Raw genomic sequence first — 14,658 nt, 5'->3', positions numbered from 1 at the left:
CTACAGGAGCATAGTCAGAATACCGTTCTGGACATAAGCGCTTGTTTACTGCACACAATTTCGGGTGTCGTGTTTTATTTACAATATGATTCTTTCATGTGAGATCAGAATGCATTAGTTTTCATCATGCATTACGAGTAATGTCTCCGAATTTCACGTGGAAATACAGTTGAAACAAACTACTATCACATAGTTCACTGTCTTCTCTGTAAACACATATTAGGTGAACGAATTACCTTCTCAAAATGTTGTCCAAATGTGGAGACAATTCTAAAGCATATGTGATGCTGGCCAATAGAAGGCTCATACAGCCATAAGAATAACATGTCAATTTCATGTCTCACATCAACTAGTTGAGCATCGTATACACAGTTGTTTTTGTACAATACATCAGCATTAAGTAATTCTTGTTTTTTCCACCCAACCTAAAGGCCATTGTAGAACGTCCCGTGGAAGAGCTGGTCACCATCACAGCTACCACGCCATCCACACCACCGGGCACGTCGTTGGCACCTTCTAATCCGGCGCCAAACCCCAAATCACCCAGAAAAAAAAGGAAGCACGATACACTCCTTGACTTTTTGAAAGTGGAGTCTGCCGGAGTGAGGAAAAGTCTCGAAGAAACTGTGGCCAAAACTGAGCGGTTCCCGTCCTTTTTGGGAAGCTCGTGGACAAATTTCCAGAACAGTGACATCTCTGCAATGTTTCCCTTTGTTTTATAAAAGGAAAATATTTTTTTTTATTAAGAACTCAATGAAGTTCCAGTTTGTGTTTTCCAGCTTCATGGAAGTATTGGTATATTTTTGCTAAAATTTGTGACACATTATTTATTTACTATTATGTATTTTGGCCCAATGTGAGTTTGTTTTTCTGAAAGTAAAGTATTATTTAAGCTGGGGTGATTTGTAGTTGTTTTCTGTCCAACAGTCACATAGTTCACACGCAGTATCTCACATCATTATGAAATAAACCACCAAGGTGTTACTCAAAATGAAGATGTTTATTGAATAGTAATGCAGAAAAGCACATAATGCAAATGTGGGTCTGACTTAAAGAGCCTAAAATATGGCTTTTGGGCAATTTATTCCATATTAACTGTGGACAATTCTTTGTACGGTGGACCTGGGAACCCTGAAGACCCGTGACACCACACGGTAGGACAGAGCGTGGGCCAGCCAGTACACGTAGATCAGGACCTCCAGCCATGGCCCTGTTCCCTCTTTAGCAGCTCCTGCAGGGCCCACATAACCTTCTTGCTCAACCTTAAGTCCTGAATGAGTTCTGACTCCACATCCAACCATAAGCACAGGGTGGGAACATTCCTGTCCAACCTGTCCATGCTTATGGGACAGCCACTCTGGAACACAATAGAAAACAAACATTTTAGACATAAATGTGGGCATAGAAAAGAAAAAGACCGCTTTAACTGTGATGTAAGCATCATGAAAAAATGTTGAAATTTTTTTGGTTTGAACAAATTTATTGACACTAATAAACAAAAAAACAATCATGACAATCACAACAGCAATCAAGCACATTCACAATATTATATTCCAATATGATGTTATTAACAGCAAACACAATGTGAGGGTTTGAACAACCCTTCTCGAAAATCCTATTTGCAATCAAGCATATTCACAATTTCATTATATGATATCTTTGTTAGTGTCAATAGATCTGTCCAAGCCAAAGTCGATTGTCTTTTTTGGTCTGAACAAATCCCTTGACACCAACAACCAGACATGGGACCAAGTCACACATGTGCAAGTCTCAAGTAAGTCTCAAGTCTTCACCTTCAAGTCCCAAGTAAGTCCCAAGTATTTTTTTCTTGGGCAAGTCAAGTCACAAGTCAAGTCCCGAGTCTTAGATTGCCAAGTCCAAGTCAAGTCACAAGTCATAAAAACAGCGACTCGAGTCGACTCGAGTCCAAGTCACTAAGTCTCAAGTCCCCATGTCTGCCAACAACAGAAAACAATCATGACCAAACAACAGCAATCAAGCACCTTTTTTATATCCAATGACAACTCTTTTGAATTAAATTACTTATGAACTAAGGTTTTTGGGTCGTACAGGGAAGTTTGGTGACGATATTATGTCAGCTTAAGGGTCAGGTGGACTGTTCTTGTGTTTGTTTACTTTTCGTCATGTCACACATTCAAGACCCCTACTATGTGTCATAAAATGGCATTAAGATACTAATAAATAGATTGCCATTTATGTCTACACAAACATAGGGTATTATGTGAACGTGCATTGTATGTTAACTCTTACTGTATTTGACCGAACGGGTCATTTTTTTACTGAGTGTACGTACCTTGTAAAGGTGAATCAGCACTACATAGCGCCGAAGCTGTCTTCAGTATAGCACATTTCTCCTCCGTTGATTGGAGACACGGAAAAGATGATGAGCTTTCAGGCAATCGGTAATAACACAGCTGTAGCGGGCATTTTAACGTTGCACGAAATCTCCAACTGACATACTACAGGTTGAGACTCGAGTTGTTTACATGTGACGTAGGCCTATACGTCACTAAGGTCTACAGCCAATTAATATTACCGCCATCTCCTGGACAGGGGTGGAACCTTGCAAGTCTTGTCCACACCTTTTCCACTTTGCACTCCACTCGATGAGGGCACTCCTCTATCGAGGGACCTCACTGGAGGGTTCTCGGGGCCGAGTGAGAGAAATGGGATTGGGCCTATACTCCAGCAGAGCTGTTTTAAAATCTATTCTCTGAGCAACAAGAAGCCAGTGCAGAGACTTGAGCACAGGACTAATATGGTCGTACTTCCTGGTTCTAGTCAGGACCCGAGCAGCAGCGTTCTGGATGTACTGCAGCTGTCTTACAGCTCGTTTAGAAAGTCCAGTCAGAAGGCCGTTACAATAGTCTAACCTGCTAGAGATAAATGCATGGATAAGTTTCTCTAAGTCTGGTTTAGACAGTAAACCTTTGATTCTGGCAATGTTTTTGAGATGGTAAAAGGCTGATGATGTTATGGATTTAACGTGGCTGTTAAAGTTTAGGTCTGAGTCCATTATTACCCCGAGATTTCTAACCTGATTTTTAGCTTTTAAACTAAGTGATTCCAGATGACTGATGACACTTTCTCTGGGTTTTTGCTGGCCAAAGACAATGACTTCAGTCTTGTCTGAGTTTAGTTGGAGAGAGTTGTTTTGCATCCACACAGTGATCTGTTGGAGGCACTTCCTGTCCTCGAGGTAAGACTGGAAACATTTCAGGGCAGGACCAGAGATGCCTACCCAGTCCTCTAACCTCTGCAACAAGATCACATGATCGACTGTGTCAAATGCAGCACTCAGATCCAGCAGGACTAAGACTGAGACTTTACCTGCATCAGTGTTCAGACGGATGTCATTTGTCACCTTGATCAGAGCGGTCTCAGTGCTGTGATGGGGCCTGAAGCCTGACTGGAAATCATCAAAGCAGTTGCTTATTAGAAGAAAATCACTGAGCTGTTGGTAAACAACTCTCTTAAGGACTTTCCCTAAAACGGCAGGTTTGATATGGGCCGATAGTTATTCAGTACTGTGGCATCCAGACTACTCATTTTTAGGAGAGGCCTAATGACAGCAGTTTTCAAGGCTCTTGGAAATGTTCCAGACCGGAGTGAAATGTTCACTAAATGAGTGAGTTGTGGTGACAAACTGCTCAGCATAGATTTTAGAGATTTAGTGGGCAACTCATCGAGGCAACATGTGGCTGAACTCAGACTGTAGATGAACCTTCTTCTCTTTCATTGTCATTGAAATTTGAAGTGTAATTATAGTGTGACGTTAATTCCGACTTGAAACTGATTTGAGTTGATTCTAAAACCAGGGCGCAACTAGCTTGTCAAATGTCAAGTCAAGTCATGTTTGTTTGTATAGCCCTTAATCACAAAGAGCCTCAAAGGGCTGCACAGAACACAGATTATTGCAAACCACTGACTATTATTACACCATCACCTGATCTAAAACCTACATGAGGGCAAGGAAAAACTCAAAAACCTCAACATGAAGAAAATGAAGAAACCTTGAGAAGGGACCTCACATGAAGTAATCCCCCTTCCAGGATGACCAGGCTGCAATGGATGTTGCAATAACAAATAATACGCATATATTGTCAACATTAAATATAGATTTTTCATATGCTACAGAATAGAAGTGTGTTTTAAGCCTAGATTTAAACAGTTCCACTGAGGTTCCAGATCGAATCTCGGGAGGAAGAGCATTCCACAGCACTGGGGCCCAAATGGAGAACACTCTCAAACCTGCGGATTTCGTCTTGGCTCTTGGGATCAATAGTAGACCGGCATTTTCAGAGCGAAGGCTCCGGAACCGACGAGATTAAATCTGAAAGATATGAGGGAGCAAGTCCATGCATGATTTTTATAATACCAACAGAACCTTAAAATCCCATCTTAAGCTAACAGGGAGCCAATGCAAGTTCGCTAAAATCGGGGTCATGTGATCAAACTTTCTTGTCTTAGTTAAAAGCATCGCTTGCAGCATTTTGTACCAGCTGCAGGCTCTTGATTTTGGACTTCGGGAGACCGGAGAGTAGTGCATTACAGTAATCGAGACAGGAGCTAACAAACGCATGAATTATAATCTCCGCATCCGACTGAGACAGCAAAGGACGAATTTTAGCAATGTTGCGAAGATGGAAAAAAGCTGTTCTAGTAATATTCTTATCGTGTGTTTGATAGGGGTCAAAATATGACACCTACATTTTTGCCAACGGAAATAAATAGAATTAGAGATGACCATTCTTCAAACTGAAATAGAAATAAAACAGGGTTAGTAAACTGAGTTTAACCAAATTTACGATTTCTCATTTAACATCCTTAAACAAATAAAAGTATTCTTTTACTATGAATTATGGTAAATGTTGTCTGTTGTCTTGTTCAATGTTCTTGATAATTGCTGGCTTTTGTTCAATTATTTTTAACACTCGTTACACGATAACCATTCCAGTAGCTTTTCTTCCCCCTGGCTAACAGCATAGGTGCTACAGTTACTTTTCCATGGTGATGAAAAAAGTAGGCAACATGGGGCAATGGATTTGGGTCAGGTTAAAGAAAACGAACATACCCCCTTTCGTTTGCAGGCCTCTGAGCTGGTATGACGAACTTATTTGTAAAGCGCCTGAGCTCTGCATGTTTTACATGTTTCCCTTTCCACTCACAACTGATTCATTAGCAAGCTATGCAGAAACCTGAGTAACAGTCTTGTTAATGCGATTCATCTATGTTTACTGAAGTAACCTCTAAAACGTGTAGAATTCTGCCCCTCGAGGACCTGATTCTGAAACATGAGCCTTTAAGGCTTTTTTCTTCATCTTTCTTGTCAAATATGCTATATGCAAAATACCATACAGCACGGATGAAATGACTTCCTCTTTCTGGCATGCGAACAACCAACAAAAATGGTGCTACACAAAGAACAAATAGCAGCAAGTGTTCTTTTGCCTTTTTGGGAAACATAAAAAAGTATGAATATAAAAATAATGTGCAACATTTTCCCAGATAATGGGGACCAGAAAACAGAAAATCCTCAAAGTAGCGTCGCACCTTTGTGAAAAAAACCCCAAGGTTAAACTTACCTCGAGATGACGTCATTAACAATTGAGAGTATAAGACTGTAATGAAATAACAATAATACATTTACAAATAATAACACACAAAAATTATTGCAGTCGAATTAATTTTATTGTCATTATACAAAAGTAAAACAAAATTGGAGGGCTTCTTTTTTATGTATAAGAAAGCAATTTAGAGAGCAGCTTGCTAACTGTGCTGGTGTCCTCAAATTGAGACAGATCTCCTCAATGATTAAAAATAAAAACAAATTGTTGCTCCAGGTTTTGGCAAGATACGATGTCCACAGGGTTAGCTTAGGAGAGTCCTGAGGCAGCAAAGCATGCCTGTTAATAAAAAAGACACTGTGTTATAATCTTCAGAGGTGGGTAGTAACGGAGTATATTTACTTGAGTACGTTTTGGGAAATTTTGTACTTCTATGAGTATTTTTAATTCCCTCTACTTTTACTTTAGTAAATTTGTAGAGAAAAAGACAGTACTTTTCCTCCGCTACATTAGGCAACATTGAAGTCGTTACTTCGTTACCTAATAAATATCCTGCACGTAAGTACGCGTCTGTCTAAAGCACATTAATTTTGATGCACAACTCCGCCAGGCTCTATCATGTTTAACCATTTAAACGTAGCAGCCTCGTCACGTGACTCTATTCAACTATTCAGAGGGGAAGTTGGTTACGAATGAAACGGAGCGAAACTGTCGCTTAGCAATACCAACTATAGAAACCCATAATAGGAGGGGCACCCCTGGCCTCACATCAAAAGCAATTTAAAAATGTGCCAAACACCAGATACAATATGCAATGTCTCCTTTGTAATGGGGTAGCTTGTTTTTCTGCTTGCAGCGCCTGTTAAGATAAGTATTGGGGCTTTAAATGTGCTCCTTGGTGCTAAATGACCTTCATTTATTTATTTGATTTATACTATTTTGATTTTATTGTTCATTAAGGCATTTGAATTTACATTGATTATTTGAATCTTCTTTTAAATTAAATGTATTTTGTTTTGTTCATTGGATGGACTTTGATGATCTGATTGGTTGTTTTAAAAAAAATCAATACATACTACTTTGCTACAGTTACTCAGTACCTGTGTGTTTTTTTTCACCCAAGTACTTTTTTACTTTTAATCAAGTAAGTATTTGGATGACTACTATTGGATTGGTCTCTCAGGAACCGTCCTCTTATGGTTCAGATCCTACCTCTCGGACAGGACGCACTGTGTTAAATATGGTGAAATGACATCTGAGCCCTTTAGTGTTACCTGTGGTGTTCCACAGGGTTCAGTACTTGGCCACCTTATTTTCAGCATTTACATGCTTCCATCAGGTGATATTATTCGCAAGTATAATATCAGTTCGTCTGTCCCTGTGTGCCCTGCGATTGGCTGGCAACCAGTTCAGGGTGTCCCCTGCCCACTGCCTGATGATTGCTGGGATGGGCTCCAGCACCCCCGCGACACTACTGAGGATAAGCGGTGCAGCTAATGAGATGAGATGAGATGAGATGAGATAATATGTTTCCATTGCTACGCAGATGACACTGAACTAAATCTTCCAATGGAGGAATCTGCCACACTAAACTATGAAAATTTGGAGGCCTGCCTCACAGAGATAAAAGAATGGATGTCACTCAACTTCTTGCGCCTGAACTCTGAAAAGGCCGAAATGTTAGTTATGGGTCCATCTTAATGCCGTGACTTGTTCTCAAAAACTGCTCTGAACATTGACAAATGTAATATCACCCAGAGTGACTCAGTCAAAAATGCGGGTGTCATATTTGACCCCGATCTGTCCTTTCAAACACCCGTTAAGAATATTACTAGAACATCTTTTTTCCATCTTCGCAACATTGCTAAAATTCGCCCTATTCTGTCTCAGTCGGACGGAGATTATAATTCATGCGTTTGTTACCTCCCGTCTCGATTACTGTAATGCACTACTCTCTGGTTTCCCGAAGTCCAAAATATAAAGCCTTCAGCTGGTACAAAATGCTGCAACGAGGCTATTAACTAAGACAAGAAAGTTTGATCACATTACCCTGATTTTAGCTAACCTGCATTAGCTCCCTGTTAGTTTAAGATCTGATTTTAAGGTTCTGTTGTTAGTATACAAAATCATGCATGGACTTGCTCCCTCATATGTTTTAGATTTAATTTCCCCCTATGTTCCGGTCTGGAGCCTTCGCTCTGAAAATGCTGGTCTACTAGTGATCCCTAGAGCCAAGAAGAGATCCACAGGTTCGAGAGCGTACTCCATTCGGAGCCCGGTGCTGTGGAATGCTCTTCCCCCTGAGATTCGATCTGCAACCTCACTGGACATGTTTTAATCTAAGCTTAAAACACACTTCTATTCTACTGCATATGAATAACCTTTATTTTATGTTGACAATATCTGTGTATTATTTGCCCTCATGTAGGTTTTAGGTCAGGAAATGTTTCATAATAGTTTGCAATAACTTGTGGTCTGTGCAGCTCTTTGAGACTCTTTTTGATTAAGGGCTATACAAATAAACATGACTTGACTACTTTTATTTCTACCTGAGTAATATTATTCTAAAGTAACAGTACTTTTACTTGAGTAACATTTTTGACTATTCTACCCACGTCTGATGATTTTGCACCAGACCCTAACACACTGTCTAAAAAAGGCATCCATGGGAGCGTGAAAACCACTGAGAACACAAAGAGTTGTCAAACATTCTGTGGACTGATGAGTCAAAAATGGAATTTTTGGGAGGTCTGGCGTTAAAATGGCACAGCACTTGAAAAAGGGAACATGATGCCAACAATAAAGCATGGTGGTGGCAGTGTGATGCTCTGAGTCTCGATATAAAAGTTAATTTTTTGCATAGGGCCAGATTTAATTTTTTTTATGTGCCTAAATAAATGGGTGTCAACTCCTGACTGTCAGTTTTGGTTCTTTCCCTCTTTGGCTTTCGCTATTCCTATTTTAGTCACTTCCTCCTTCCTTGGCTGTAAATTTCTCTCACACCTGGTGTCACTTGCCCTAATCTCTTTTCCTGCTCAATGATTAAGCACTTCTGTTTTTAGTCGTGTAAGCTAGATCGTTGCCATTCTTTTCTCGTTCCAGCATTGTCTCAGCCTTGTCTTGTTTTCAGTGTACCGAATCCTTGTCTCCTCTCCTGATCACGAATTCGAACATTTGAACTTTCGCCAACGTGAGTTTTCTGGATCATCGACACCTCGGTGCCCCTGTACCTCAACAACTGCCGCTGGTGATCAAGCTACGGTTGCCTCAATTTTTATATCAACTGTGCACTGAACCTGGTCCGAATAAATTACGTATTGTTCCCATAATCCTTGCTTCTGCATTGTGCTTCTGCACCACCCCGAGCGGGTCCTTGACAATGGGATCAATGTTATAAACTTCAATTCGTATTTCCTTGGGTTGTATCCCTGTGATACTATGACTGGTTTGATAATATGAAACCTTTTGTGAGTGATAAATATGGGGGGGAACACAGAATTTAGAGAGGGGGCAAAGACTTTTTCAAGGCACTGTAGGACAGGGAGGGAGTTTAGAGTTCTGACAGCCTGATGGAATAAGCTGTCCTTTAGTCTGCTGGTTCTGGCTCTGAGAGACTGCACATTACACTGAAAAATAACATTTTTGTTGTTTTTGAAATTCATGGTCTAACTTTCAATTTAATCTATTGAGCATTTTGAAATGTTATCTTGTTCATGCGGAAACATATTTTAAATAGCATTTAACATGTAAAATTCTTTGATACAACTCAGTTTATTTCAATGCAACCACTCGACAATATATTTTTAGGGTTTATTCCCTGACACTTACCTATTCTTCACATCGATATTGTATACATCCCATTTAGATGGAAAAGGGAATCGTCATGATTGCAACCTGTATTTATCATTTTCTGTAACCACCAATTAAGTCCCGAGGCAAAACCTCTTTGAATGAGGGTTAGTTTTTAATCATTTTAGGATAATTGCACACACACACCTATGTACATACTCCACTATGGGTGGGCAAACTACAGCTCGCGGCCCATCAGGCTTTTTTATACGGCCCTCCAAATGAAAATGGTCAAAATATAATGTAAATATATATAACATTAATTAAAGTATGACTAATGAAAACAATGTTTTTATTTATTGCCATTTTTGTCCCTTTGTGTGTCCACAACAAAGATCCTACTACAAAAATACTACAAAATGCTGCAAAATTACTACAAAACTAAATACGAAATTTAGTGCTTAAAAACAGAGACTTAACATTTAATGTTGCTTTCATCCTGAAAAGGAAAAAATACCATAGGAATACTATAAAATACTGCTACAGTAACACTACAATACAAACATACTACTACAGAAATATTACAAAATACAAACACAGTAATATTGCAAAAATACAAAAGAAATACTACAAAAAATTTATATTGAGGTACTACAAAATACTACAAAAAAGCTACCGTACCATGGAATTACTTCAAAAATACTTCTACAGAAATATGGTACTACAAAAATACCACTAAAGTAATACTCTAACTCATAAATACTAGCACAGAAATATACCAACAAATACTACAAAAATACTTCTACAGAAATATTATGACAAAAATACTACAAACATACTACAGATATATTAAAAAAAACTGTACTATGAGAATAATCCATAAATACTACTACAGAAATATGATAAAAACAATAATACCAAAATACAATTACAATAATATTACAAAAATACTACCGAAATCCGACAAAACTTTAACTGCAGGAATACTACAAATATACTAAAAAAACATACAATTTCAATAATACTACAAAACTACAGTAAATGTCGATGTTAGTGCTTAAAACAGGGAACTTGTATATTATTTTGCTTGAATTTTGAGTGTTTCCAAACCAATTTGATGAGACTAATCTTATGAAAAACAAGTCGTAAAGACAAACAACATGTAGCTTGTCTGCATGTATATTTATTCACAAATAAGGAAATTGGATAGGTCTCTATCGGACCCTTGGCCAAATCTTTTAACGGTACAGGGCCTGCAACTCCAAATAGTTGCCCACCTCTGTACTATACCTTGTTGTAAGGACTTGTATTTACATTATGCATTTTGTAGTCCCTTAATCTTAATTTAACCACCAACAATGATTGCCTAACATCAACAGTTACCCTAATCTCCACCAAAATGTGATACAATCCAGAAGTCTTACACAAACCTTTAACCGTCACAACGGGTTTGGCAATGTGAGGACTTGCCAAAAGGTCTCACAGGGCAAAAATGTTCTCACTCTGTTAGTTATAAACCTATTCCAGTACTCATAAAGTAAAATGTTGAAATACGCACACACACACACAACATAATAAATTGCTTTCTAAGATTTTGATTTTACACCACATGGTGGTCGAAGCGCTTGACAAAGTGACACATTCACCAACTTAAAGGGACAGTGTGGAATATTTGACCACAAGATCTCGCTCTGTATTGTGCAAAGCAACTGAAAATGTGTGATGAAAAGGATAGGGAAGAATACAAACGACAGAGACTCAAAAAGACCCGACTGAAACATTTTCTTTTGGGGTTGTTTTTCCCAGCTTTTTGCGGGGTGAAAGAGAAAAAAGGAAAAGAAAATGGACAAATAATTAGAAAATGAAAGAAAAGGAAAAATGAAGCAAGAATAAATGATAAAAAAGGAAGTGAAGATAAGGGAAAAATACAAAAAAAGAAGACAAATAAAGATAGTTGGGTTTTTTTTTTGCTCTTGGGGGTACACTTAGCAGTAAGGGGGCCAACAATGGTGTCAGGTCCTTCTAGGTGAGCCTCATGTTATGTCAAATAAATACAAATGTCCCGGCCGAAATGCATGTATGTATGATGGGTTATGTATTCTTGCTTGTTTTTTTTTTAATGAACCAAGTTTTATTACTATGAGAAAGCCATAAATCACACACAATGTCCTTCTAATCATCGTTGCAAGGGAACGTCCGACTGAGATGGTAAAGTATGGCGGCCGATGAGGAAAACCTGCTGTACACAGATGAACGTTGAACATTAGAATGTAGAAAATATTCATAACCCAATGTTCTCTTTGTGTGGTAAACATCCTCACTGGCAAGCCATTAACCTCATTTGCTGTTATGTAAAAAGCAATGCAATGCCTGTAATCCCCAGGGACGATCAATGTATTTTTGATATACATTGGACCATCTACATATGAGCTATTTGAGATACAAGAAGTTTTGCTTGACATATGAGAAAAAAATCCAAGTCATGAGAATTTCAAGATAATACCACTATGTCACGGTTCTGAACTCTGGTTTGGTTTCCTCGCTTTCTCCCTTGGCCTTACCTTAATGGTTACTCACTTCCTAGCTGTAATTTCCACCACACACCTGGTATCGGTTGTTCTGATTACCCTCTAATCACACCTTTCCCTCTTCTATGTTTAAACACTCAGTCTCTTTGATCCAGCGCTAGTTTACCATACCTTATCACGTCCTAAGCCCTCTTGTCACAGCTTTGTTGTTATCCCAGGGTACCAAACCCTCGCCTGCCCTCCCACATGACGAGTACCAATCTTTACCGAGTGAGATTATCAGACCACCAACCCTTGCATCCATCTCGGATCACGATTTTAGCCTTATCCCCTGACTTCCCGTGTACTGAACAGTTTTGGGCGTGTTACTAGAAAAAAGTGATTAGTTTCAGTTACAAGTTCCTTCAAAGTAAGTGTGTACCCGCTCCCCCTTAATTACAGATGTCTAGAGTTTCAACGGAGAGCGTCCCCCATTACCCCCCAATGCCTCCATAGATGCAGGGGCGAGATAGTAAACAAAAGAGAGGCATGCCAATTAGGCTACATGCTAAGCCAAAAAGTTGCTCAAGTACACTCCAACATGGTTGATACATTTTTAGTCAAGTAATGGTATGGCCACGTCACAAGATCATCATGACAGGCCAAAATAATTCTCCAGGGAACAGTCTGAGGAGGCAGGAGGAGAGGAAGACCAAAAAGAATAATAACATCAAGGAATGGATTGGTGCCAACTTGGCAACAACCCAAAGCATCACCAGGTACCATCAGCAGTGGAGAAAGATGTATGCAGTGCATAATAGTCAAAATGATGAACAACAGTGAGGAATAATAGGCTGAATGTTGGCCCCTGCTGGCCGATGTAGTAAAGTTGCAGTAAAGTTCTTGCTCAAGTACACTTCAACACGATTGGCTTGAGCATTGATCAATCACAAAACCTTTGAGGCGGGAGAGCAGTACTTTAGAATAGAATAGAATAGAATAGAATAGAATAGAATATACCTTTATTGTCATTGTTACAAAATGGGTTAACATATTGTGACAAAGAAATTGGGCATGGCACTCCAGTTTCACATATTCACAGTGAGGATAAAAGAAACCAAGAAGATAAAGGAACAGAGAAGATAAGGTTATAAAAACAAGGAGGATAAGGTTATAGTTATAATTTACACAATATTTACACAAAGAAATGTCGGCATGTAGGATGTTACATACAGTTGGTATCGTAATACAGTTTGGTATCGTAAGGGTTGTGCAATATGCATTTGGTGCAAAAATAGTCAACATAGTGCAAAATATAGTCAACATTGTGCAAGGTGAGCAGTAAACATAGTGCAGTCAACATTGTGCAAGAAATATAGGCATGAGTACCATTTTACGTTCGTATGAGGTAGTGTGAGTTTTCAGTTTTTTGTGCAGTGTGTGTTTAGGGTGGTAATGGCTCTGGGGAAGAAACTGTCTCTGAGTATGTTTTGTGTGACCTGTAGCGCTTGCCGGAAGGCAGCAGGTCAAAGAGGTGGTGGCCGGGGTGAGAAAAGTCCTAGATGTTTTCTGATCTGCTGAGGTAGCGAGAGCAGGCAATGTCCTTCAGACTGGGCAGAGAGCAACCGACGACTTTCTGGGCTGTTTTGATGACCCTCTGGAGCGTTTTCCTGTCTGCTGCTGTGCACCCAGCATGCCACACCATAAGGCAGTATGTTAGAATGCTCTCCACTGTGGCTTTGTAGAAGGACACCTGCAGCTGCTGTTTTAGATGATTTTTCCTGAGCACTCTCAGGAAATGTAGTCGCTGCCGAGCCTTCCCTACCACCGCTCTGGTGTTTGCAGACCAGGAGAGGTCGTCTGAGATGTGCACACCCAGGAATTTGAAAGAGTGGACTCTCTCTACACAGTCTCCTTTTATGATGAATGGTGCTGGATTCCTGCCATTCCTTCTGAAGTCCAGTATCAGTTCTTTTGTTTTTGTGGTGTTCAGTATGAGGTGGTTTTTCAAACACCACGTTGACAGTGACTCCACCTCATCCCTGTACGCCGCCTCGTCCCCTACAGAGATGAGGCCGATCAAGGTGGTATCGTCTGCGAACTCAATGATTGTGTTTGTGGGGTGGGTCGGTGAGCAGTCGGAGATGTAGAGGGTGAAAAGCAGGGGGCTCAGTGCACAACCATGGGGGGAGCCAGTGCTCAGTGTTAGGGTGGGAGACCCTAATTTTTATATATATATTTTTTTTTTACTTTTTAAAACTTTTTAAATCTTAAAAAAAAACTTTTAAAAAAGATATTCACACTAATCCTAAGTGTGCAAAACATACATACTGAAGATACCAAAATAATACAGTGTAACGAAAAATATATTTTCTGTAAAGTCACAATGATTTACAAAAAAGAAAAAAATTAAAACCAGTAGTTTAAACTAGTATAAACGGCAATCCTGTCTCAATATATTCAATTCCATACTTTTTCCACGAGTATTAGCACGGCATCGAAACGAAAGTGTGTTTTGAGGTAACTTTCAACAAATGCCCCCCAGCCCCCAGGCCCCTTTTTGAATGTAAATTGACAGGTTGTTAACACAGTGAAAACACGTTGGCTCTAAATCCCTTTCTCTGTAGGTTTTTGAACTTTAAAAACTGGTTTAGGCTTTTGCAGGTTTGCTTACAGCCTAATAACTCTTGTACATTATGTATTATAGATTGATGCATGTACTTTTTCCCCCAGCTATTAGTTTTTTTCCATGGTGATATAGGTCATACCGTTAA

The sequence above is a fragment of the Urocampus carinirostris genome, chromosome 4 (assembly GCF_059441175.1).
Source record: "Urocampus carinirostris isolate Australia breed hairy pipefish chromosome 4, RoL_Ucar_1.0, whole genome shotgun sequence".
NCBI classification, from domain to species: Eukaryota; Metazoa; Chordata; class Actinopteri; order Syngnathiformes; family Syngnathidae; genus Urocampus; species Urocampus carinirostris.
The sequence above is the reverse complement of the archived record's forward strand: the minus strand, read 5'-3'. Positions refer to the sequence as shown.